General features: G+C 32.8%; 1 long non-coding RNA gene across 1 annotated transcript; it reads left to right on the top strand.

The window, feature by feature from the left end:
- The first annotated feature begins 540 nt into the window (after positions 1-540).
- LOC127717270 (uncharacterized) lies at positions 541-7,569 on the top strand. The gene is made up of 4 exons (XR_007989161.1): positions 541-1,742; positions 2,414-2,500; positions 3,613-3,725; positions 7,423-7,569. It is a non-coding gene; the product is annotated as an uncharacterized LOC127717270 (long non-coding RNA).
- The last annotated feature ends 17,969 nt before the right edge of the window (positions 7,570-25,538 follow it).

Here is a 25,538-nt window from a genome sequence, read left to right as displayed (position 1 = left end):
GTAAAAAAGAACAGCAGCACACACGGCATAACCACCCTCGCTTCAGTTTATAAATGACCGTATTTGTCCTATTAGAATCGAAATAATTATTGGCGGCTTCCGTGAATTATTTCTTAATCATTTGGTCAGTAACTTAACATTGATGGGTTGTAATGTGTGAGCACTTTTCCGACCAGTCAGACAATTTTTGTTTACCATTACAATAACTTACGAGGGGATTCATAGCACCACATCACATACATTCTTGTTTTTCATTTAACGAGTTCTGTGCCATAAATTGGACTACGTATTATCTGAAAAATGCCACAAGGCCAATATTTTGGCCCTTTATTGGTGAAAATATTTATCATATTTTTAGAATAAATACGACTTTGTCTTTTAAAAATGTTGAACATAAGTTGGTTTGATAATAAATTCCATTATAATGACAACGACAAATTAGCTGTCACAATCTCAATCAGAACAAAAACAGTCAAAAATGGTAAATATACAATCAAACAAAAGATGGTAAATCTAACAACTGCCAATAACATGTAACACTTGTAGAAAGTGTGGTTTAAGATATATTTTTCAACCAAATTGTAAAACTTGCATAACATCAATTTTCAAACAATATTTCTAAAGAAAGCAGGGTAAGTTATGGTTTCTTTAAAAAGGTAAAAGAATTTTATTTAATGGAATGTGTTAATATAACAAAGAATGTTTGAAACATAAAAAAAAAAGAGTAAAAAGCAAGTACTGGTTAGTTTTTATATCTGGATTTATATTAAAATATTGATAACCCATAACAGCATTTTAAATTATCTTTAATGAGAAAACAGAAAACTGAAAAAAAAAAAAGTAAACAAGGGGATAAAAAAAAATCTTCCTTAAAACAGGTCACAACAATGTCAATTTAAGAAAACAGAAAACAGCTAATTAGTCATGAACAGTTAACAGCACATTATCTTTACCAGTTAACATAAGTTTAAAAATGCTCAGAACACCTAAACAAAAAGATCCTGCACCTTTCTCAAAAATCAAATTTAAACAAAATAGACTCAACTTTGCTCATATATGAAATATTCACCAAATATATGCTAGGTATATTATCTATCAATTACACATATGTTCTGCTTAAATCTTGAATATTTGCCACTGTTAACTAAAATATAAAGGCACAGAACCAGGATTGTTTTACCTAATCACCAGCACATCGTCAGGACAATTTCGTTTGGCGAATTTGCACGACTTTTGCAGTAGAAAATTGTTGTACTATTCCTCGCATGGTACTTAGGGCGTATTTGAGAAAAATTAAGCAACATAACGGTTGTTTTATTGCCGTTCTGATATAATGTAAACAAACCCACATGCATAGAATCAGGACCCACCAGCACCAGTCAGGACCAAATAAACAGCACAGAACGTTCTTTCGCAGGTAAACCTTACCCACCGTACATTAGCTCATACAGACTTATAATATAACTGTTGTTATTATAACTCTTAAAAGAATGTCAGATTTTTATTGGCTAATACGAAGGAGACAATTTACATATATTCCATAGATGAGTGGGAGAGAATAGTCATGGTGATCAAATCTACTTACATTGCATCTTGGGCAGTATTTATTAGCTGCTGAAATGGTTGCAACAATATGACAACATATTAAAGTCTGCAATGATAAGAGTTGAGACTTGACTTGATAAAGCATTTTCCCTCTCTTTGGCATCAAAACCTTCGACTCCATCACTAAAAGTAAAATGGTGAGTTTATTGTAGCATTCAAATATGAAAATTAAGTGATCCATTGAAAATATTAGGTATTTGGGAAAGGGTTTTTGAAATTAGAAGACTCGTATAGGACATACTATGGAATTTTAGGTGAAGTTTTTAGAGCCAGAATACTGCTTTGTATCAATCAATATTTTTGTAAAGTTCACGTGAAAATAGCATGAAAAATTTCACGTGGGATGCATTCGAATAACTGATTTAATTGTTATACATGCATGTGTCTTCATCAATGATTACCAAATACTTTTCATATCAGGTGACATTTGAAAATGTAGTTCTAGACCCCAGGAACAATGCGTCGGGCATTTAGGGAGTATAATAAAAGCTGCGCGTGGTCCCGAAAGAGCCAGGATAATATTTGGCATGAAGAACGTCAATTTACAATTTAATGTTTACGTTCCGATTATAAATCATCTAAGAGTATAACGAATTATATATAAAGAATAGCAATGGGATAGGCCATTGTCAAGGGTATTATTCCAATGTTATAATATTCCTGGATAGTATTAGTAGATAATAATAAATACCTCAGTTTATATGTCATGTATGTTTATAACATTTCTTTTTAGCAATGTTTGAATGTAATTGATAAATGATTGAAAGACATTTTATATTTTAATATTAATTTGGTTTTCATTTTCTAGTTCCATCAAAGACTGTACATCACTGGTATTAAACTGATAACCCTAACTGGAATTACGACCATCCCAATATGGCGACGGCAGATATGGGTAAAATCTTTACAGTCATTTTTCTCAAATGTAACATGTTTTTGTCAATAGTTACTCAGCTGCAAGGTTTTTCGATGCCATTACATCATATTTGAATCGTAACGGTGCACTGGAATTGTCTATGCGCTTTGAAAATTGTTGTTGAAAAATTCGGGATGATAATCGTAACTCTATGGCATTTTTCTTGTTTGATAATCGTGATTTCTTTATCGGATAATAAACTAACACTAATTTTCTTAACTACCCCAACCTCAAATGAAGGGTTACCACAGATTTCAATGTAAACAATATGCACATGTTTATTTACTGGTAACATTCCCAATGTATGTCTCTATGAGATGGAACACAAGAGAGCATAACTTGGAACCAGTATGTAAACAAAATTAATTTTCTATGAATATTCAAGATCTCCCCCAAAGAGGCGTGGTTTGAGAAACAGCTGTATTTACAAAGTGCAACCTTTAATCGGTCACTTTCTTTATTGATAATTGTATTACATTTTACAATACATTTTCTTTTTAAGAAATGTATTAGATATCACCTTAATTCAGGGTTTTTTTCTAAATAATTTTATTAGATTTGACTTAAATCGGCTTCTTACTTTATTGATAATTGTATAACATTTTACAGGACTCAACCACTTTTTACGATATTGTATAAGATATAACCTTAAATAGGGTTATTTTTCTAAATAATTTTATTAGATGTGACTTAATTCAGCTTCTTATTTTATTGATAATTGTATAAACATTTAACAAGAATCCATCAGAGTGAACCATGCCTAGATATAAAAGAAAATCTGTCCAACAATTAAAAAAAAGAATTAAAGAGAAAAAATGAGGCCAGAGAAAGGCCTGAGTCTGTTTCCAGAACCTTAATCGCATGCAGTTTCTGGATTGATTGATTGATTGCCAACAGCAAAGCTGACACAAAACAACATTTATATTCCAGACCTTTTAGAGTTAGTGTTAAAATGCTTCTTCGAAGTTCAGTATTTTTGTGTTTTACCTTTTTTTTATAAAGATCTTGTACAACTAAGCAATCTTTACTTCTTTAGCAATCTACAGGATAAATTTGAATGTTAAGCTTAGTTTTATTATTTTTTATTTTAGTTGCTGTTGAATGTACTGCCATAATTGGTGTTCTAATCTTGCAAAAAGAAAAACAAGAAAATGTTATATGCTTCAAACAATCAACCAGGCCAGATTCAGCCGTTATTATTTAGGTAAATGATAAACGGTTGTCAGTTGACAAGGTGTGTATGGTGAAGTAATTGAAGGGATTCAGTCACATTCATTTAGTAGTTAACAAAATGAGTTATAATTACAAATCCTAATTTATAAGTGCCTTTAGATTTATAACTTGTATGATGAACTGGTGAAAAACCATTCTGGTGAAAGGGATTCTTCTAGAGAACGGATTAAAAAGTATATGAAATAGTTATGAAACGTACATTAACATAATCCTTTGTAGAGTTTTTTTTATGAAGCAAACATTAACATAATCCTTTGTAAACGAAAGTTTAATTTTGGACCCTTTGGACCTGAATGTGGACCAATTCAAAAAAGGGGCCCAAAATCCACAATTTGAATACACGGTTAGATTCAGCAATTCAAAGAACCCCACATATCTAATTAGTAACATTTGATTGATTGATTGATTGTTGGTTGCTTAACGTCCAGTGGCAAATATTTCATGCATATTCAGGACGAGAACAAGTTAACAATAAATACAATAGGTAGGTTCTGTAATAGGGGCTTCCAGGATTAAGGTCGGAGAAATTTAGACTGCCACGGGAAATGAGGCTATATTGGATAGGGACAGAAATTTGGCCTTGCAACAGGTCACGTACGGACCCCTCAAAGAGTTGTTGCAAGGGTTCTTAACGTGCAAAGAACGTGGCACTCTCTTTACACGAGGCATCGGATTTAACGTCCCCATTCTGACCGGACGTGGCTGCAAATTTGTACATCCCGCACAGCCAAACGGACGCCCCACTTTAGAAAGGGTTTTACTGCCGGTCAGAGGAAGACCAATGGTGACCATACTTCTATTCCCCAGTCACCCTTGGGGGAAGTAACATTTGAAAATATCAAATAAAATAAAAATAAGCAGATGAGGTATGATTGACAACGAGACAACTAGAGACCTAATGACACAAAAGTTTTCAGATATAACCTCAAATAATGAGCAAATATTAACAATAAGATGTGGTATGATTGCCAACATGACAACTCTCCACTAGAGACCAAATGACACAGAAATTAACAACTATAGGTCACCGTACGGCCTTCAACAATGAGTAAAGCCCATACCGCATAATCAGCTATTAAAGGCTCCGAAATGACAAATGTAAAACAATTCAAACGAGAAAATTAACAGCCTATATTATGTAGAAAAAAAACATACCTGCATGATAAATGTAAAACAATTAAAAAAAAAAATGGATTTAAATGGGAAATTGAATATTGTCATTTTGGAAAGACAAATAATGTTATTTGATGTAGAATAAAAAAAAATGTTAAAATAATCCTTTCTTGTCACAATTTCTGCAAAAAAAAAAATAAGGAATTATGCCAAGTACAAATTTCGTTACTATAAATCCTCAGTCTGTTTCAGAGAGGAATTTCAACGAAGGTAATTTGTGCCAAACACAAAGTGATGGCAAACACTTGCAAGAGGGCCTACTTTAAGTTCAAATGCAGATAAAGTAAGGAAAGAGCACAGAAAATGTACTTACCTGAGAAAGATTCATTTGTAGAAACTTCACTGCTGTCAGACTTCTCTTTGTCTTTGAAATTGTCCTGAGAGTTTAAAGAATGTTTAGCCTGCCTGTTAAAATTTCAGGTGCTATATGCATCTTGAAGAAACTTCTTATTGCTGGTAACATAATGGTTGTCCAATATTTTTCATCAAATGGAACATCTATCGTTAGCAATCCTTTTGTTGTCCAAATAACTAATTTTGCATTATTCTCTTTACAAACTTTTAACTGTGTTCGTATTTGTTCATAGTAACCGTGCTGGTGACCCTTAACCAAATTCATGTTTTCCTTCTCCATGCCAAGATATGTAATTTTTTTTCTGACATAAAGCAAGTTGGAGTCAGATATCTGCAGGAATATGGACATTTGATTTCAATCACAGTTGTACCGTGGCAATCACATGTCATTATTGCATCAGGAGACGCTCTAAGATATGAATATACCTGGTTGAACAATTTGAAGATTTGTATGTGTCGCCTGATATAATTTTGTCACTTGTTTCAAAGCAGTAATTTCATGTTTCAGACCCCACTGAATGGGTTTTACTCTTGAAAGATCAATTTGTTGGTATTTTCCATCAAAAAATTATTTTGATTCATCTTTTTACCTAGTACAATGACAACCTTACTTGCTGTTGTTGCCCCTATTCTTTGACGAAACCATTCTTCATTAGCAGATTGACCTCTTGTCAGGGTTTCTATTTTGCTTCTATCAGTTTGATTGTATGTTTTCTGAATTAAATTGATGTATTGATTTAATCCCTCCTGGTAACCATCATTGTCAATAGATTGAAACTGTTGATGAGGTATTTCTGTTAATGATGGTGGTGTTGTTTCCACAGCGATACTTTCTGCATAACAAATACCAAGATAAAATTCACGTTTCAGGCAGGGACCATGGTCCTTTCACTTCTGGTTGTTTCACTGGTCTCTCAATCATATATGATATCTCAATATGAGTGACTGTCACGATTTCTGTGCTTGTGGTATATGGATGTATCACAAGATATCGGTGCTTATGGTGTATGAAAATATCTCAAGATGAATGACTGTCAAGATCTTTGTGCTTGTGGTGTCTGAATACATGTGGAGATGAGTGACTGTCAAGATTTCAGTGCGTGTTGTGTATGGATATATCTCAAGATGAGTGACTGTCAAGATATCTGAGATTTTGGTGTATGAATACATGTCGAGATGAGTGACTGTCAAGATCTCAGTGATTGTGGTGCATGAATATATCTGAAGATGATTGCTCCATTGGAAAACTGACGGGTTATTCATAATTAATAACGTTTTTTCTCAAGACTTTCAATGGCCTTGTAATGCTCCGAAAAGGGTAGCCAGGCCCAACCAAGAGACTTAAAAAAGGCAAACAGAGACCACATGAACCGGTGCCATCAACACGAGGAGCACTTCAACATTCCGCAGACAAGGATGTGCAGTAATCATAGAACACACCAAGAACTGAAGACAATGCACAAGTGTCGAGAAGTGACAGTTTCGAATTTGTCAGTGACTCATAGGCCTGCTATTAACATTGTATTTATATACAAAAAATTTTAAAAGTAGGATAACGCATATTTTTGACATTTCAATTTTAGGTATTATTTTTTTGTTGGAAATTTATCTATATTTGAATTGGTTTAACCTTACAGAGCAATGCGATCAAAAGCAGTTGTCGTATGGAGAAAGCGGGCTTCAGAGGAGTGTGGAATTCTTTAAGCACCATAACATCAAGTTCAAAACTCTCGTGTCAGATAGACATGTCCAAATTATAAAGAAAAGGTTAGAGAGAAAATGGAAAATACCACACATGCATTTGATGTATGGCATGTAGCTAAAGGTAAAACAAATTGATGTTTGATGTTTTCATTGACGCATTCAAATAAAAAAACAACTAAATATTTTTCAATAATTTTCTTGAATAATACTTTGACATTGAAAAATAAGTGGTTTAACACAATGACATAGTATGGGTTTTGCTCACTGTTGAAGGTTTACAGTAAGTGGCAGTTGCCAAGTTCTTTGGTTTCTAGTTGAATGTTGTCTCACTATTATGTACACCAAATGGGACCTTTTGATAAAATAATGAGAATTAATTAGCAAGCATTAACCGTGTTAAGAAATCTACAATTCTAAATGCAATTTTTGAATTGCAGGAATGAAGAAAAATATATTTTCATATCAAAGGTAAAGGATTGCTCGGATGTGTCTCCATCGATCAAAAGCATGCTTCATCTGCAAACCTAAATGAAGACTTGGTATTAGCAAAGTGGCAATCTATTTCCAACGTTCGTCCGCTTAAAACCAGGTAAATGTATAGCCGATTGATCGAACCGGGTCCATCCAGGTAAATGTATAGCCGAACCTGTAAGGATGACCCAAATATAGAAATTGATGGCCAAACTATTTTTTTTAAAGATATATTTTTTGGGTTCAAATTAAAGGAATGGACCATGAAAACATAAAACAGACCAACATTTTTATCGCCATGGTCTGGTTGCCATGGAAACAAGGCTGTCCTTGGATTATATAGGCATTTTTGTGTATTTCAGCAAGTGATCGTTTATTGAAAGAAATTTAGACAAATTGATACAATAAATTCTACTGCAGCAGTTGTGTTAAGGATAATACAGGTGTAAAAAATCATTAATACCACATATTGATAAAATTTAAATCTATTTTATAGATTTAAGTGTGGTAAAAAATAGTATTTTTACTGAAAAAGTACCCGATTTTGGGCCATTTTGAGCATGTTATTTTTTCAAAAAGCAGAATTTCCCAAACATATCATTATGAAAAATGAAATAAAGGCTGTTGTCTCTTCAAATTCACACAAAAATATTTTTGGGGCAATAACTATGAATGCCACCTACATAGAGATTTTATTGATCCCTACCATTATATACAATGATTGTATTAGTTAGACTTTTACCAAAATATTATTAAATAATCAAAATGTAAAGAAAATGTATCACTTTTAATTTGTTTTAACAATTTAAAACATATTAGCATAGCTCATCTCCTTTAATATATGTCTAAGGTAATAAAGTACAGACTCCCGCACTGACTGTAGTGAGTTATGTCCCCTTTTTGGAACTGTTCGGTAATAAGAAAGAGAAGATCTTCACAAATGGCAGACAAACTTACTTATGTTGTCAACTAAAATGTCTTTTAACCATTATGAGTGTAGAATGCTCTTTCTTTAGGAAACTTGCATCAATCAATTGTGATCCAGGAATAAACCTTAAACTTGGACAGTTTCAATCAACAGATTAAAACACAACTTTTTTGCAGAACTAGGGCTTACACATTGTCATTGTGACTCTAATCCTCATGATGAAACTAACATTTGTCAAAACCATTTAAATTTAATTCACCAAATATCAGCAAACAGGAGTAGAAAACAATCGTGTGACTTTCCAGAATTAATAAATGCACACAAGAAACAAAGTAGGAGCAAAAGAACAGCTATTTCTGCAGACAGAAAAATTAGGGAAGAACATGTTCCCATCATTTTGACATTTACAGAAATACTGGATATGTTTTGCCGGTTGGAACAGGTAGGTAAAATTATGTAAAACTGATAATGAAATGAAAAAGTTTCATGTGTGTGATACTTACAGATTTTTTTTAGGATGTCAGTGAGACATCAATCCAAAACCAAAACATGCAGGAGGGTTGCTGCGGAACTGTAGGTCTTATGTTCTTATGCTAATTTTTTACTATTTGCGGACCATAGTCCGGAACTTTTGTTTATATATAGGGAAAATACGTAGCTCTATGGTCCGCAAATTGTCAAAAATTATTGTAATGACCTTACAGTTCCGCAGCTAGCAGGAGGGTATCAATGGGGGTCCTTCATTTCTGTATTCTTTAATTTTAAGGCCATTTATCTATATTCTTTATATATTTTGCCCATTATTCTCCATTCTTTATATTTTATGACCTCATTTTTCATTTGTTATTCTCTTTTCTTTATTTTTAATGTCTATTTTTCTCTTATTATTTATATTTTTCCATTCTGTAAACCCCCATCCACAGACACCCTCATTCAGAATTCACAATACACCTTGTTGCCTATTTATACCAATCGGAATAAGTTCTGAAATTACACAACTTAATTTTTCATCCAGTTGCAGTGACAGATCCAGAAATTTTCATAAGAGGGGGCCTGGTCCAGGTATGCTTCAGTGAATCGCTAAACAAATCAAATAAATTTTTCCCACAAAAGGCGAGCCTGCCCCTCCCCCCCCCCCTAAATTTGCCTCTGAGTTGAAGCTTTCTGGGGCCCTGTTGTATTAAAAAAATAAATTATGCATAAAACTGTCAAAGAGAAATGTTTAAACCATTGTAAACAATATAAACAAAGCATATTTTTTTAAACTTTAAATTTGTGTTTCAAAAAAAGTGGTTCATTATTTATCAAACTTTTAAAATGTTTGATTTACAGATGTACTTTGTTTTTTGCAACACTTGACCTAATGAGGAAGTTGTCTAAGTGAATTAATTTTCGGATTAAATAGCGATAAGGTGTATATAGACAATGGACTGGTATACCTGCTCTGTTTAACGAGTTATTACATATAATTTATTTTTATATAAGGATGACAATTAAATGATCAGGGGTCAGGTTCACAAAAAATAAATTTCGATCAATTTGAGAATAAAATATATACTTTTAATTTACAGTATCAATATTAATTTTCATCTTTTATGCACAACATTTGGTTAATAGATATTTATTATCAACATGATGAAGCTGCCATTGAAAATATAATTTTATTTATCCCTCTTAATATCAAATGATAGTCCCCTAATTTGGGACATGTACATAAATGGGACACGAATATTTTGCTTTGTTTTATATACTCAACCTTCTTCAATTTATCAGTATCAGTAGGGAAAAAAGCCATTATACAGTTAAATAATGTACAAAAAAAAAAAAAAGCAAACAAGCATTTCATTCAATTTAACCATGATAATTTTATTCCATTTGTTTAATTATATATATATATATATTTTAAATATATAGCTCAAATGTTCACACAATTTACACATAGTGTTAATCTTCCTACTCCAATATCCTGTGCTGAAAATGCCCACCTTGTGTTTACCGTTTTACGTGGATCATTGAATATTTCACTCAGTGCTAAGCATACCCAAAATAATCCTAGTGATGTGAATGAATAATCCAAGTGATGTGAATGATTTAAATGAAAGCAATGTATAGGTCACTATACATGTACATGGCCTTTAAAAATTAGCAAAACCCGTGCCATATATTATAATGTCTAGTGATTTAGATTTAACATCCAATATTGCAAACATTCAACTACCATAGCTAATTTAATTAAAATTACCAATATAAAATTTTTGAAATTGATGGAAATGTCCTCGAACCATCTGTCAAGGCAATTCCTTCTATTACAACATTTAGTAATTAGTCCCCTACCGACGAAGTCGAAGGGGACTTTAGGTTTGCACTCCGTCTGTCTGTCTGTCTGTCCATTACTCCCACCGGCAAATAAGTTTTCCACACTTTTTTTCTTCATGCTTGAAGATATTGATTTGATATTTAGTGTATTGTTTTATCATGACAAGTTACAGATCAAGTTCAAATTTTGTTTTGGTCTGATGATTTTGTGCAGAGTTAGGGTATGTTCCTTGGACTTAGAAAATTTACCTAAATAATCAGTTTTCAACACTTTTTGTTATAATGATTGAAGATATTGAATTGATATTTTTTATATAGTTTACACTATGATAAGTTATAGACCAAGTTAGAATTTGTTCCAATATAATGAATTTTTAACCGGTAGGGGACTATGTATTGCCATGCAATACTCACAGAATGCTTGTTATTCTCAACATGGTTTGACAGTTTTGAAAGCATATGGGATTGGAAAAGGTAACTAATATTGATTAAAACTATGTTCTGTTGATTCTATCATCAACAAAAACTTCTACAATGCGCAAAACCATATAGTAAGCTACAAAGGTCTGTGGATTACAAAATGTGAAACATTTCAAAACAGAGGATAAATTTATGCTCGATCGTTAAATAAACTATTTTGGCTGACAGCAACATTAACAACAACAAACAACGGATTACACATATATATAGAATGTAATAAAATGAGAATGGAAATGGGGAATGTGTCAAAGAGACAACAACCCGACCAAAGAGCAGATTAGTGTGTTTGAGTGTAATATGTTTGTATTAAGTGCTACATCCTAAGGCAACACAAAATGACAATTAGTTTAGATTTTCCTCCAAAATAGAAGATAGGTAGATAAAAGTTTTTTATTTTGCTCAATATTTTTACCTCGAGTTTATCATGTTTATGGGAATACCTGCAATTCTGTCATGATTCACAACCTTAGGTGACAATAAAGAGTTCAGTGTAGGCATTTTGAAGCATAAAAAGGAAAACTAGTTATTAAGTTCAGAACACGCCATTAGATAGAAATCTTGTACTATATATAACAAAATATACTTTTTTACTCTTTTGGTCTTTTGGAAAATGTTGTTTGTGCTGTATTTAGACCCCTCCATTTTTTTGCACGCACACAATAAAAATTGCGGTTTTTACCAACGCAATCGTAGGTTTGAACGTTGTTTTCAATTTAGACTTATGTATGTAAATGAACAAGAATGTTTCATTGCTTGTTTTTTTTTTTTGCATGAAAGCTGATGAAATGGAATCAAATCTATGACTGTACAATGAAAATGTCAGTGTGTCTAAAATTTACTTATTTCTCTAAAAACATCAACTTTACTGATATTAAGCTCAAATATTCTGAAGCCAGGCAGGGCTTAAGGGAAAGTAACAATGAGGAAGAACATTTCAGTGAGGAGGAGGAGGAGGAGAAGGATGATCAAAATCTGGAGGCAGTTGGTGATGAAGAGAACAGTCCAAATGAGGGAGGAATGTTGTGTTGCCCTGTTGAATGGGTGTGTCAAAAGTTTTATCAAACATAAAAATTTGGACGACCATCTTTTAATTGGAAACTCTAAATTCAAGTTGAAAAATGAGCCTACTCTTGACATGACAACAAATGTACTTAACAAAAGTCACAAGTAAGGTCGAGAAAACGTATTTTTTGTCATCTGAAACTGTTGTTGGTAAAGAAAATATTCCAGAGGGTTGGGCTTTGAAGACCAGAAAACCACCAACTTTATTTAGCAAGGAGCAAAAACTGTATTTAGATGAAAACTTAACATAGGAGAAACAACTGGAAAGAAAGAGGATCCTATATCTGTCTTGAAATATAAAATTTGAACAAGGCTTGGTAGATTACATGGCTTTTCCTAGTAATTCTATCCTGTATGGAAGTGAGTCTTATTACAAATAATTTTTTTTTATTTTGAGACAATTTATTGTTATTTTTTGTATACTCTAATATAAGATCTTCAATACACAATATTTTGGGTAAAAACCATCAATTTTGATGTTGAGGTGGACAATGTAAATATTTAGCTACCCTGTATTCTTTATCAACATCATAGATAAAACACTTATAAAAATTAATGTAAGGTCTTTTTGTACTATAAATCACAGTTTAAGACAGATTTTAAAAGTTTTAAGTTTAGAAATCAGATTTCTATTGTTATGGAGTTACTTTTATCTCAAATTAATAGTTTTTAAATTTGAATTCAAAGATGGGGAAACATAAATATTTGGTGTATGGAATGCATGTATTTCTGGTTTGGTTTATCTGACCTTGGCCTCATTTTTTGGATCATGTATACACACACATATATATTATTATATAACTGAAATAAATACTGAATGTATGGAATAGTAGTATTGGAGAATAAATTTCAATGAGTCATGTATTTGAAATTTGATTAAGTGCATAGTCAATAAAAACAAATTTGGAGGAGATCGGAGAGTAAATTTAAATAACAATACATCAGGGTCATAAACTTATACAATTATTATACCATTAGATCAATCCCATCAGTACCATGGAGTAATATTTGAAGAATTGCTTATAAATGTGCCAAAAGCTTTTTATGTTGATAGTAAATTCATGTTTTTGTGAAAAAAAGGGGGGTGGTATACCTTTTTTTACAACATATTCCTAAATAATCTGTTTAATGCCCCGAAAGTTTTTATTCATAGATGTATAGACCAAAGTTAGCTCTAAGTTAGCTTAAAGTCATTTATGGTCTACATTTCTGCAAAAAAAAGTTTTGAGGGTCCAAACTTGAGCAATTTGAGCTAAATTCAACATAATCTTTAGGACTAAACTTTGCACCATGCATACTCAAATAAGATATCACATATTGCAAAGTATCTTAATGTTTTTTATTAAGCATATTATGTTATTCTTCAATGATGTTTTGAAATTAACCTTGATTGCATTAAAATCTGAGTTAAACTATATTTAGAATGTCAGTTTCGAGTTTATTCTGAGTCATGGTTGCTAGGGAAAGCCCTGTCCATAGCAACAATAAAGAATTTGCAATAGAATCAACATTTCTTGTTTTTTTCTAGTTATAACACAACAAGCTTGTACTAAAAAATCCTTTTTCCAGTCATATTATTTTTTCAAGTGACCAGCTTTTGGTTGATCCTTATAGAGAATTGATGTTAATAACTCAAAAGATTATTTTTTTTTGTATTTAACATACTGGAAGTTGGTCATGTCTGTATTAAAAATTTACATCTGTTTTCCTTTCAATATGTTCAAATTAATAGCTTAGATTGTCTTTTGAGAGGGTCGTCATATTAACTTTGCAACTTATAATAATCAGTATAACCTTTATGAGTAATAAATGTAAATAAATATATTTTATAAGAAAAGGAATACTAAAGACTTAGTAATTTATTTTACAGAAAAAAAACTTTCATATGGCAAAATCAAAGGTACTTTATTCATATGATTTGCACCACGTGACTTTGGCCCTTTTGATTTAATTACTTCCCTTAGTTTAAGATTGAAAATATAAATTATATCAATTTGCGGATAATCCAGTCCTTTTCCGTCATGGTTTAAAAGTAACTTGTCTTTGAAAACTTTCTTTTGCGGATATTTACAAAAATGTTGTGTTATTCTAAGGGAAAATGCTTAAAATTTGACTTTTTGTGAAATGGAAAGGTTGGAACCATCATGTTTTTAAAAGAATATTGGCCGAAAACTTAAGATAGCAGGTAAGTAAAAAGTTATTTAACTTTAAATTTCAACCTACAAGGTGTTTCCCTATATGCGGACAAATCATGAACAACATTTTCTTGCATCTTAATTTGTGTTTTGAATCTTGTTTTTTTACGATTTTTTCGTCATTCTATATAGCAATTATACTATGGTTACCACCTGGTTACGCTTACGATTTTTAAACTAAAAAGGCCGAATGATTTCAAAGTAGAAAATATAAAAAAGAAGATGCGGTATGATTGCCAATGAGACAACTGTCCACAAGAGACCAAAATGACACAGAAATTAACAACTATAGGTCACCGTACGGCCTTCAACAATGAGCAAAGCACATACCGCATAGCCAGCTATAAAAGGCCCCGAAATGATCATTTGTACACGGACAGAAGCCTAAAAACATGTACAATTCACCTATATGCGGACAAATTGTTGATTCGATATAGGAATTGGCATATTAGCATTTTTATTTAAGGGGCATATATAATCCTATTGTAATGGCTGTCGTCATGATAAAGCAAAATGGCCGTTATGCAAATTAGCAAAATACCCTTCATTTTGCCACATGTTAGAAAAACAGTTGTATATATATATTTTTTTCGCCATTCCCCTTATATTTTCTTTATAGTATTCTTCTTTTATGTAACTATCTTCCAATTAATTTGAAGAAAGACAATACCATGCTGTCATCTGGACAACAAACATCAGAACTTGAGGGATTTCATCCTGTGGTCAATCATTTTGCTCCTAAAATGATTGGTTTTTCATATCTTGAAATGTTTTCTAGGTAAATCTTTAATTGTTAATGGATATTGTGAGAATGTATTAATATTTGTTGTATATTTGTTGTATATTTTGTTGAGTTAATTGTTTGGAATTTGCGCAAAAAAAATGGCATGCAGTATCGCAATAATATGTTTGTCCTCTCAAATTTTAAATACTGTTAATCATATGTTTTCTCGTTTTTCAAGAAAAATGCGTAAAATTTCCATTTGAAAAACAGCCAATTTTAAGTTTGAAAGTTTTACTCGGGATATTTATGATGATGTATGCATCTGAAATATAACGAAAAGTGCCGGATTTTTTTTATAGTTTTTTTGGATTTTAAGGTGATTACCCAAAACCGTAAATTGAGAGCTACCCCATTAAAGGGCTAAAATACAAAAATGTGACCAACCAAACTTTTAACGACCAGACGGAAATTAAAATATAGATATTATTCTATTATTTAAAAGAATATGCAGCCGTGTGCTATTTCGGAACATTAAACTCGTTAACTTAGCGTCTTTTTTTTTTTAGGTCAGTTGCAGTACTAATAGGCTGATTAAAGTAATGTACTTAGATGTTACATTTTAGACCATATAAAAACTAGTAGTTCAATGTCGATTAGAGTAATGTACTTAGATGTTGCATTTTAGACCATATAAAAAACTAGTAGTTCAATGTCGAATTTCAAAATAAAAAAAAAGAGAGAAAATATCCGCATACATTATATTTTAATCATATTTCAAAAACACAAAATAGGATTTTTCGACCATGAAAAATTGAAGAACGGTTTTGCACAATATGCAAAATTTGAAACCTATTTTGTTGTTGCAGGTACAAGAGATTTACTAATAAAGATTTATGAAAGACAAAATGAAATTTTGCTATGATTAAAAGAGAAGAAACTGTTGGAGTATCCCAGAAGATTGATCAAACAGTTGTGGTACCTCCTTCTGATTTAACTGAGGACACCAATTTGTTAGTAACACAAAGTTCCAAAATAACAGTTAAACAACATATGTTAACTGCTAATTTCTTCAAATAATTGTTTTTTATTAACTGAGGTTCCAAAAATAATCGAGATAATGCTATACACTAAAAAGGATAGTTTTGTTTTCAACTTGACTTGGACAGCTGTAAACGACTTTCTCCGTTCATGAAAGTATACTCGGAAAAACACAAGGACTAACATAACAAATTGTGCCAGTACATTTAATGACATTTTATATTTTCTTGAATCTATGCCCTGTCATGTCAGCTACTGTTCTCCATCTTGATCGTGGTGCAAAGTCTGTCTTAAAGTAGCTGTTACCAACAATTTTTATGTGACGCAGTTAATTATTTTCAAATGGTTTTAGAGTTTGAAATTTTCATTTTCCTCCAATTAGTATGGACTAAATGCGGTTTCAGGAAAAATATTTTTCGAAAAAAAAACTACTGTCTGCAACACTAACTAGAGGCTCAAGAGAGCCTGTATCCGTCAACTGTCAATTATGTTCTATAGCATCAAAGTCTAAATAGTTCCGGATTGAATGCACTAATTTGAAATCATTACAAACTTGCCTTCAATGTCGTTCAAGAAGTCACGCCACAAAGCCACAATTGCTGTCTCAGTTTGGTGGTCGTTGCTCCCTTCCTCTGAAACACAATAGCTGAAAAACTTCTCAAAGGTGTCCCTGTTTATTGCTTTGTTCTCATATAAAACAACTTCCTGAGACCCCCAATATTCTCTAACACACCCAATGTTCTGAGACCAGATTTAAATCTGAAAAAAAATGACCTTTTGTAGGCTTTATATAAAAACTAAGATAAATTGGGTTTTTTGGGGTCATTTTCAGATACTTTGTAGATTGTATCATGACTATAATATGCCATATTACAAAATTTACTCGCAAGCGCATTATCAATATCATACTCGCCAATATTAATGAAACAAACCTTGAACAATTTTTTATTTTTTTATAAATTCTGAAGTAGCGTTCCATTTGTAGGTGTGTACGAACTAACTTCCAAATTTTGGTTTCAATTCTTTTACATTCACTTGTTACTCTGAGGGTAGTTTCTGCTTCTACTCTTAAATCTTCGATGTTGATAGAACTTTGAGGCATGCCAATCCTACCAGTAGCAGCATTAATACCTTTTATGGCTTTTGTCATCAGTAGGATATCTTGCAGGTTTGCATCTGCACACAGTTGCATCACACGGTGAATATAATCATCGACACTGACTTTTCTTGTTCAGCCTGAAGCATCTTAACAGTTAGATGTGTTGGTTTGAATCTTGTACATAAAATTCTTTTAGTCTATTAAGGGTGACCACTAGTTCAGTGACGTTTAAGAACCATTGTTGAGCTTTTCCTTCTAAAAATTGTGGATTGAATTTTGGGATACTGCCATGTCGGTAGTTTACTGGGTTTTGGATTGATTGATTGATTGTTGGTTGCTTAACGTCCAGTGGCAAATATTTCATGCATATTCAGGACGAGAACAAATTAACAATAAATACAATAGGTAGGTTCTGTAATAGGGGCGTCCGGGATTAAGGTCGGAGAAATTTAGACTGCCACGGGAAATGAGGGTATATTGGATAGGGACAGAAATTTAGCCTTGCAACAGGTCACCTACGGACCCCTCAAAGAGTTGTTGCAAGGGTTCTTAACGTGCAAAGAGCGTGACACTCTCTTTACACGAGGCATCGGATTTAACGTCCCCATTCCGACCGGACGTGGCTGCAAATTTGTACATCCCGCACAGCCAAACGGACGCCCCACTTTAGCAAGGGTTTTACTGCCGGTCGGAGGAAGACCAATGGTGACCATACTTCTATACCCCAGTCACCCTTGGGGTACTGGGTTTTGGTGCTTCTTGAATTACGCTGGTTGACGCGGTTCCAGTTGGTACTGATGGTGCTGGCGGTGGTCCTGATGGCGGCAATATAGATGTTATGAATGCTGATGTTGAGGCTGTGTTTCTCTGATTACTGGTATTTTAATGAATTGGTGTTCCACTTGCAGGCAAGTTGCTTCTTGGGCTTGATGTTGCTCTTGTTCTACCATTCAAATTCTATCTCCGAGATTTTAGATGTTTTGTACAATAAATGGGGTATTTGAAGTTCTTTTCTCTTCTCCCCTCCAGTTTCCTTTCAGTCGACTTGATATTCTCTTCTCAAGCCTTTAATCTGTGCTCCAAACGGGCAATGTAACTTCTAAACCTATTCAGTCTGGTGACTTCCTTTTAATACATTCATCTCGGCTTTAATCTCATAAGATTGGAACGTCTCTTCCGTCTGACAAGAGTTGCCATTGGCGTTAAACTCACCACTGACTTCCATAACTTCAATAATCTGGTCCTTTACCTCTTCAATTACAGTGCAGGAGTGTTCCTTGTGTATAGCATCACATGATGAGTCTGTTCCTAATTTTACAAAATATGGGTGAGGGTTGAATAATGCAGGTATTGCGATAATCTAGGTTGAAAGGTTCCATCTTTTAAAGACAGTTTCTAGGTCTGTAAATATTAGAGCTTCGTCTTCTCTTGCAATAACAGATGCTGACGACAAAAATCATTCAGCGAAAGCTGTAAATCGGCCATTGAGTTGTTTACTTATATGTTTGTTTGAGTCTGTAGTTGGTTTCTGCATGAAAATGGATTGTGATGTATCTTGAGGACCCTCGAAACAAGGATTGATTGATTGTTGGTTGCTTTACGCCGCATTAGCACAAAAAGGCTATATCGCGGCGAGAGCTAGTTCGAATAATTTTACAATTTAAAACATATTTTTAAAATCAGACTAAATGTCCTTCGATAAACTAAAATTATAGACTAAAGCAAATTGATAATTTACAAATAAAAATCAACAGTAAGATAACGTGATAAAAAATTAAAATCGATTTACATATAATAACATTTTTATATTTTATAATAAATTCAATTTTTTTTAAGAATGAAACAATATTTGTAAATGGAACAAGGAATAAGGAGAGAAGCTAAGTAAATGTCCTTATCGTGTTTCATTTGTTATCTGGAACGCATGTAGAATCTATGTCGACATTGGGAAGTTCATCATAACTATCTCCTGTTCTATAAAATTCATGAGGTAACGCATCCGATGTGTTTTGTATCGACGGTGCGGTATTACTGGAATTGTACCGTTTGATGTAGATTATACGGTTTGTAAGTATCCTACAGCTTCTCTGTCATCAGGGAATCGATGCATGTATGCAGGTTATTCACGCATTGTAACATAGTGTTAAAAGCAGCAACCAATATATTTGTGTTAACATTTGGACCACCGGTTTGCGTCTCTTTTGAAGCAGTTTGCGTATCAGATGGAAAACTGTCTATTGTACTTAAAGTATTATCGATTGCTTCTATTTGATCATCACTGTTATTGTTAGTGTTACAACTGATCAGAGAAATATAGATGCAACACCCATAAGAACAATATTTTCAGCAGAACGGTGTTGATATGCTGTGGATAAAAACGACAAAATGTTTATTAAGGCTGAATCAGGAATTGTATAAAAATATTGCCAACAGCAAAGAAACTACAAATGGACAAAATTTATTGCAACTGTTTTTGCTGCATCAAAGTCTGTCTGCTGTTTTCTCTTGGCGTTCGTGAATGTTTTCTCATTTTCAGTATCCATAGCAGTATCGTTTAAAGTTACATTTGAAGTCTTCATCCTCATTGTCAGATTCTGGATATATTCCACTGAGGCTTCGTAAATGATCTTTGAACTTGCGTTCACTTCCATCATAGATTGCGTATGAGCCAAAGGTTATTGAATGTCGGAGGTACTTGGTTCTTCACAATCGTCCCCTTGGTGCATTCCAGATATAGTGTGTTCTGGTGGCACGTCTCTACAGCTGTTTTGTTCTGGTTTTGATTTTTTTTAACTTCCCACACTTCCATTTGTTGTCTTGGAAATATTAAACTTTATGGTTTTTAAAATGTCTATCGCCAAATCTCCTACACACCCTGGACACAATTTCCTTCTTTTTTTCATTTAAGAATATCAAACTATCGCACTTGAGCGTAAACCCATCACCTATCAGCATGACCGTCCCATTTCAGTAATTGTAATATTTTCTCTTAGACTGAAGCCCCATATTTATGTATGTACATGTACATGTATCTGAAGGCATTTTATTTTGTAAAATGTACTTTAAACTAATGTAAATTCAGAAATTATTTCGATCATTCGTTATTGCAATTTTGTTATTTAAGTCTTAAATGGTATTTTAATTCTCACGATTTTGACAAAAATCCTGTTTTAATTCATATAAAATATTTCTAAATGCAAGTTTAAATTATTTACTAATCTGTCACATTTTTCGCTATAATAAAAACCTCACAATAATTTCTGAATTTACAGTATAAATAAGTCTTTGCTAAGGAAGCAACCAATTCACTTCAAAGGGGGTTATGGCTGTTTGTCTGAGTCGGGAATTTTTTTCCACACAAAAGCGTAAACTTTTTTTTTAGTTTTCAATCAAATTATTTGTATCAAAATTTAACACTATATGTTACATGTATAAGGTTAGGGGAAATCGAGATTGCTAAAAAAAAATTTGTCACCTGCTTGACCACAATATTTTTTAAATCATTTTTTATATGGGATCAGAATATCTTTTTAAGGAAAAAAAACGTGATTGAGGGAATTGGGATGAGATATCAGATATGAAGTTTAACAATCACTACATGCTTAATCAAATATATCCATAATATATTATATGTTAGACATATTTGAGAGATTAAAATAGGGATTGTACATGTAGCTACAGGTGAACAAGAAACGCACATATGTATTTTCTTTCAGACTAATTATCAATTTATAGACTTATTTAATTTTGTTCAACTAATGAAGAATTAATAAAGTAAGACATTTTTGAATGGATGCAATGATTATATAAACCTGTTGCTACCTTTGTATTTACATCCCATATTCTGTTGTGCTGTTTCCTGTTGGTATAGTATTGATGTTTTTACAACTTTGGTTGACACATAACACTTTCAAGACAGCAGCCAGGCCACACGTTATTATGTTTAAACAATTTTGTAAAGAGAGTGGAAGACCACATTGTTTACACGCAGCGAGATGATCTGCCCATACCCCAAGCTCTACGACCTTCCCATTGAATAAAGATCTTATAAAAAAAGCTACGATGTATATTTAAAGTAAATTACATATAAATGTTTGACGTAAAATGGTAAAAAAGTGTCAAAATATATTTGTAAACGATCTGTAGACTGGTGTTTTGATGTCATCACTTGGCGTCCGTCGTCCTAAACTTTTTACATTTTCAACTTCTTCTAATGAACCACTGAATGGAATGGAACCAAACATAGCATGAATGTTCCTTATGAGGTGCTGACCAAGTGTTGTTACTTTGTAGCTGATCCATTATCCAAGATGGCCGCCACCTGGGGACTTAGTTTAACATGGGACCCTATGGAAAATACATACAAATGTTTTCTTTAAAAGAACTACTGAATGAAATGAAACCAAACATTACAATATTAAACCAAATTTGGCCTAAAACATCATTATAAGTATCTGTTACAATTTTTACATTTTTTAATATTATTTCAAAATCCCAGGTAGAGTCGGGTGAGCGACACAGGCTCTTGAGAGCCTCTAGTTTTAGATACTGACAATCTGTTATCTGGATTTTTTGTAATTGTTTAAGATTGTACAGGTAATTATAGAAGGGTAGTATCATTCAGGTCTTCCCCATTCTTTTGATGTTTTCCCAGTTCATCTTGTTCATTTGAAGGTACATCAATTCATTCATCCAACTTTGTTCTTTTTACACCACTGCTCTTAATAATTGCCTTGAACTGTGAGTGTTTGAATATATTTTGATTGTGAATAATTTTGATTTAGTACTTTCTGACATATCTTTTGATTTGAATTTGAACTTCATCTATGAGACCTGAATTTTCATCCTCTTTGTTTTGCCAATTACATTCATATTCTATACAGTTTCCAAATTGTTGGTGGTAGCTTACTGCCATCAGTTCAACCTATTTAAAAAACACACAAACTACACCGGGTACTGAATCATCCATAACGAAACATAATATCATATGATACTAACTAAACTAATCATAAAAAAATATATACACCCAGGTACTGTTTTATTCATTAATTAAAAAATGTACTTACAAAAAAAAATAGCTTCTAATCATGAAAATAAAAAAAAACATGTACCACAAAACAAAAACAACAATATAACACACAGATAAAAGGTTTATAAAAGGTTACATTATGACGGACTTGTTTATATTATTTACTGTAAAATTAATTTAAAGGACTATTTTCAATGGATATTATTGTTTACTTTCTAAAATAAAAACAGTAAAAAAGTGGTTGAATTGTAACAATTGGAGAAAAAAACAAACCTGTGTGAAAATATTTGATAAAATAATAAAAAAAACTAATTGTTTCTACTTCAATATTTGAAATTAATAACAATCAAAAACACTCTAAATGATGCTCTGTACGTTATGTCATAATTCTGATTTATATTTTAAAACAACTTACATGCACAGAACAATCTTTGATAAAACTATTTCCTCAAACAGAACTAGCCACTATCTTTTTGATGAAGGTATTTTTGAACATCGAATACAAGCTAAATTTACTTGGATATTGGTAACAAATCAAACGTATACGAGTTTTATGCACTGATGAAGGTATTTTCAACCTAAGTAAATCTGGAATATTATCCGTGCATTTTAATGGAAACGTAGGACCAAAGACCAACAATGATGTCAATGCAGATATCAATAAAACCTTGAAACCTGCAATAGATAATCTCCAGGATTCTATCAGACACGTGTTGAAAAGCATATTGATAAACTGAATGTAATTTTATAAAGTGCATATCTTGAAATAATAGAATCTATTGGAGTTATTACGGAAAAAAGTGGTGCTGAAGACGGAAAGAAACCGATGTTTGACAAAGAGGACGAGGGAAAACTTTTTGAGTACGCTGTAAAACGAGCATCCCTAGGTATTTGGTTTGAAAAAAAAAACTACCTTAGATATGCTGGACAGCTAACTCAGAAAAGAGGGATCTTTTTTAAAAACAAGATCCCATCTGACAGGTGGTGGAGACTTCACAAAAAAGAGGTTTCCTGATACATTAACTCTCAGAAACTATCCGCCATAAGCAAATGAACCAAGATTGATTGATTGATTGTTGGTTGCTTAACGTCCAGTGGCAAATATTTGATGCATATTCAGGACGAGAACAAGTTCACAATAAATACAATAGGTAGGATCTGTAATAGATTAAGGGATTAAGGTCGGAGAAATTTAGACTGCCACGGGAAATGAGGGAATATTGGATAGGGACAGAAATTTAGCCTTGCAACAGGTCACCTACGGACCCCTCAAAGAGTTGTTGCAAGGGTTCTTATCGTGCAAAGAGCGTGGCACTCTCTTTACACGAGGCATCGGATTTAACGTCCCCATTCTGACCGGACGTGGCTGCAAATTTGTACATCCCGCACAGCCAAACGGACGCCCCACTTGAGCACGGGTTTTACTGCCGGTCGGAGGAAGACCAATGGTGACCATACTTCTATACCCCAGTCACCCTTGGGGTCTAAATGAACCAAGAAAATGTGGGGTCATATTTTAATGCTTTAAAAAAAACTCTATTAAAGCATTAACTAATGAATAGTCCAGAAAAAAATTGGAATATGGACGAGACCTATTTCCCATTAACTGTAGATTCAGAAAAAAGTATAACTGGTATGAGACATCACAGACGCAGATATCAGTTAAAATCATTCCTGTTCAACCGTGAATTTTCCAGTAGTCTTGTATGCTGATAGGTTGGTGATACCTACACTATGCTTACCTCTCTATTCTACTTATTCTATAAACTGTTATCATATATAACTGCTGGAGAAAAGTCCTGGCTTCCTGGTCTTGTAATGAGCTCAAAATTTAACTCATTTAAATATGAATCTTGTCCAACCATAAGTTTATATAAAACAGAATCTAAGATGTTAAGCCCAGGGCCATCCTGTCTTGAGCTTATCCCCAACAGCTTTCATGCAGATGTGTATTTCTGCTCATCAAGTTGTTGTGAGAGAAAAATGTTGCCCTCTAACTTTCCTGAAACGACTGGGAAGATGCCAGATGTTTAATTGCATGACTGCAAAAGAAAATGAAAGATAAATGATATTATATTCTATATGTCTTATCTTATTAAACACTTAGGGTTTCTCCATTAACCACTATATACTCTGTAAGGTTTATTTTTTTTATCCAATAGGAAATGTTTTATGACTTCTCCAAATAAAAGTATGGGTCTGGCAAAAAAAAAAACATATTGAGCAATGTAACATGTATTTTCCACCAAAAAATTCTGTAATTCTTTAATTCATTACAGATATAAAAGTATTCCAATGAACTTATGCTTCATATGTTGGCTGTATGTATAAAGCACATCGCAATCGACTAAACCAAAAGGGGCCTCGGTGGTCAAGTTGTCTAAGTAGTTCTACTACTGTAATCACTAGCCAGTCAACCCCGAGGTTTAAAGTTCGAACCCCGATCGTGCACCCGTGCACTCGACTCCAATCTTAATAGCCTAGTTTTCCTATCGAAGGTCAGTGGTTTTCTCCGGGCACTCCGTCTTCCAATCAATCAATAAATCAACTAAACCAACAAATTTTCCTATAAGATGGATTAAACTGACAGTAGTCCCTAGCATTCTGAATGAGGTATACAATGCCATGGAAAATTGATTTAAGGGTTGGCAGGAAAAAAATTGAATTTAAAAAATCCCATCTGCGCTTTTTCAATAATATTTGTACAGTGTGGTGTACTACTTTTGGAACAAATTATATCAAAATTATAGAAAACTTCATCAGCTCTAACTCAAAATACCGTAAATTGGGTTATTTTGGTTGTAGTTAAATTTTGGTTTAATTGGTGCCTGAAGTGAAAGTGCCAAAATTAAACACACGAAAATAAAGCTAACACTAAAAAATGAAACACCGAAATCGCGTATCTGTATGATAATATCGTAATGCTAATTATTGGAAAATATTTCATGGTATTATATCGTCCGTATATTTCCTACAATTCTATACAAGGTCAAATCTGCAAATAAATACTAGGTATAATTTGACAACAACACTTTATTTTTTCTACTTAATTGTCAATTTCTGAAATTGTTAAGAAAACACAATACACATTTTTATTCTCACATGTCATAAATGTGCCAGGCTATTACTGATTAGACGCCGTTATTAGTAATTAGAATATCAAAACTCCTTGTAACCCTTTATCTTCAATTGATTAACATGTACTGCCGGA

The sequence above is a fragment of the Mytilus californianus genome, unplaced genomic scaffold (assembly GCF_021869535.1).
Source record: "Mytilus californianus isolate M0D057914Y unplaced genomic scaffold, xbMytCali1.0.p SCAF_95, whole genome shotgun sequence".
NCBI lineage: Eukaryota > Metazoa > Mollusca > Bivalvia > Mytilida > Mytilidae > Mytilus > Mytilus californianus.
The sequence above is the reverse complement of the archived record's forward strand: the minus strand, read 5'-3'. Positions and strand labels throughout refer to the sequence as shown.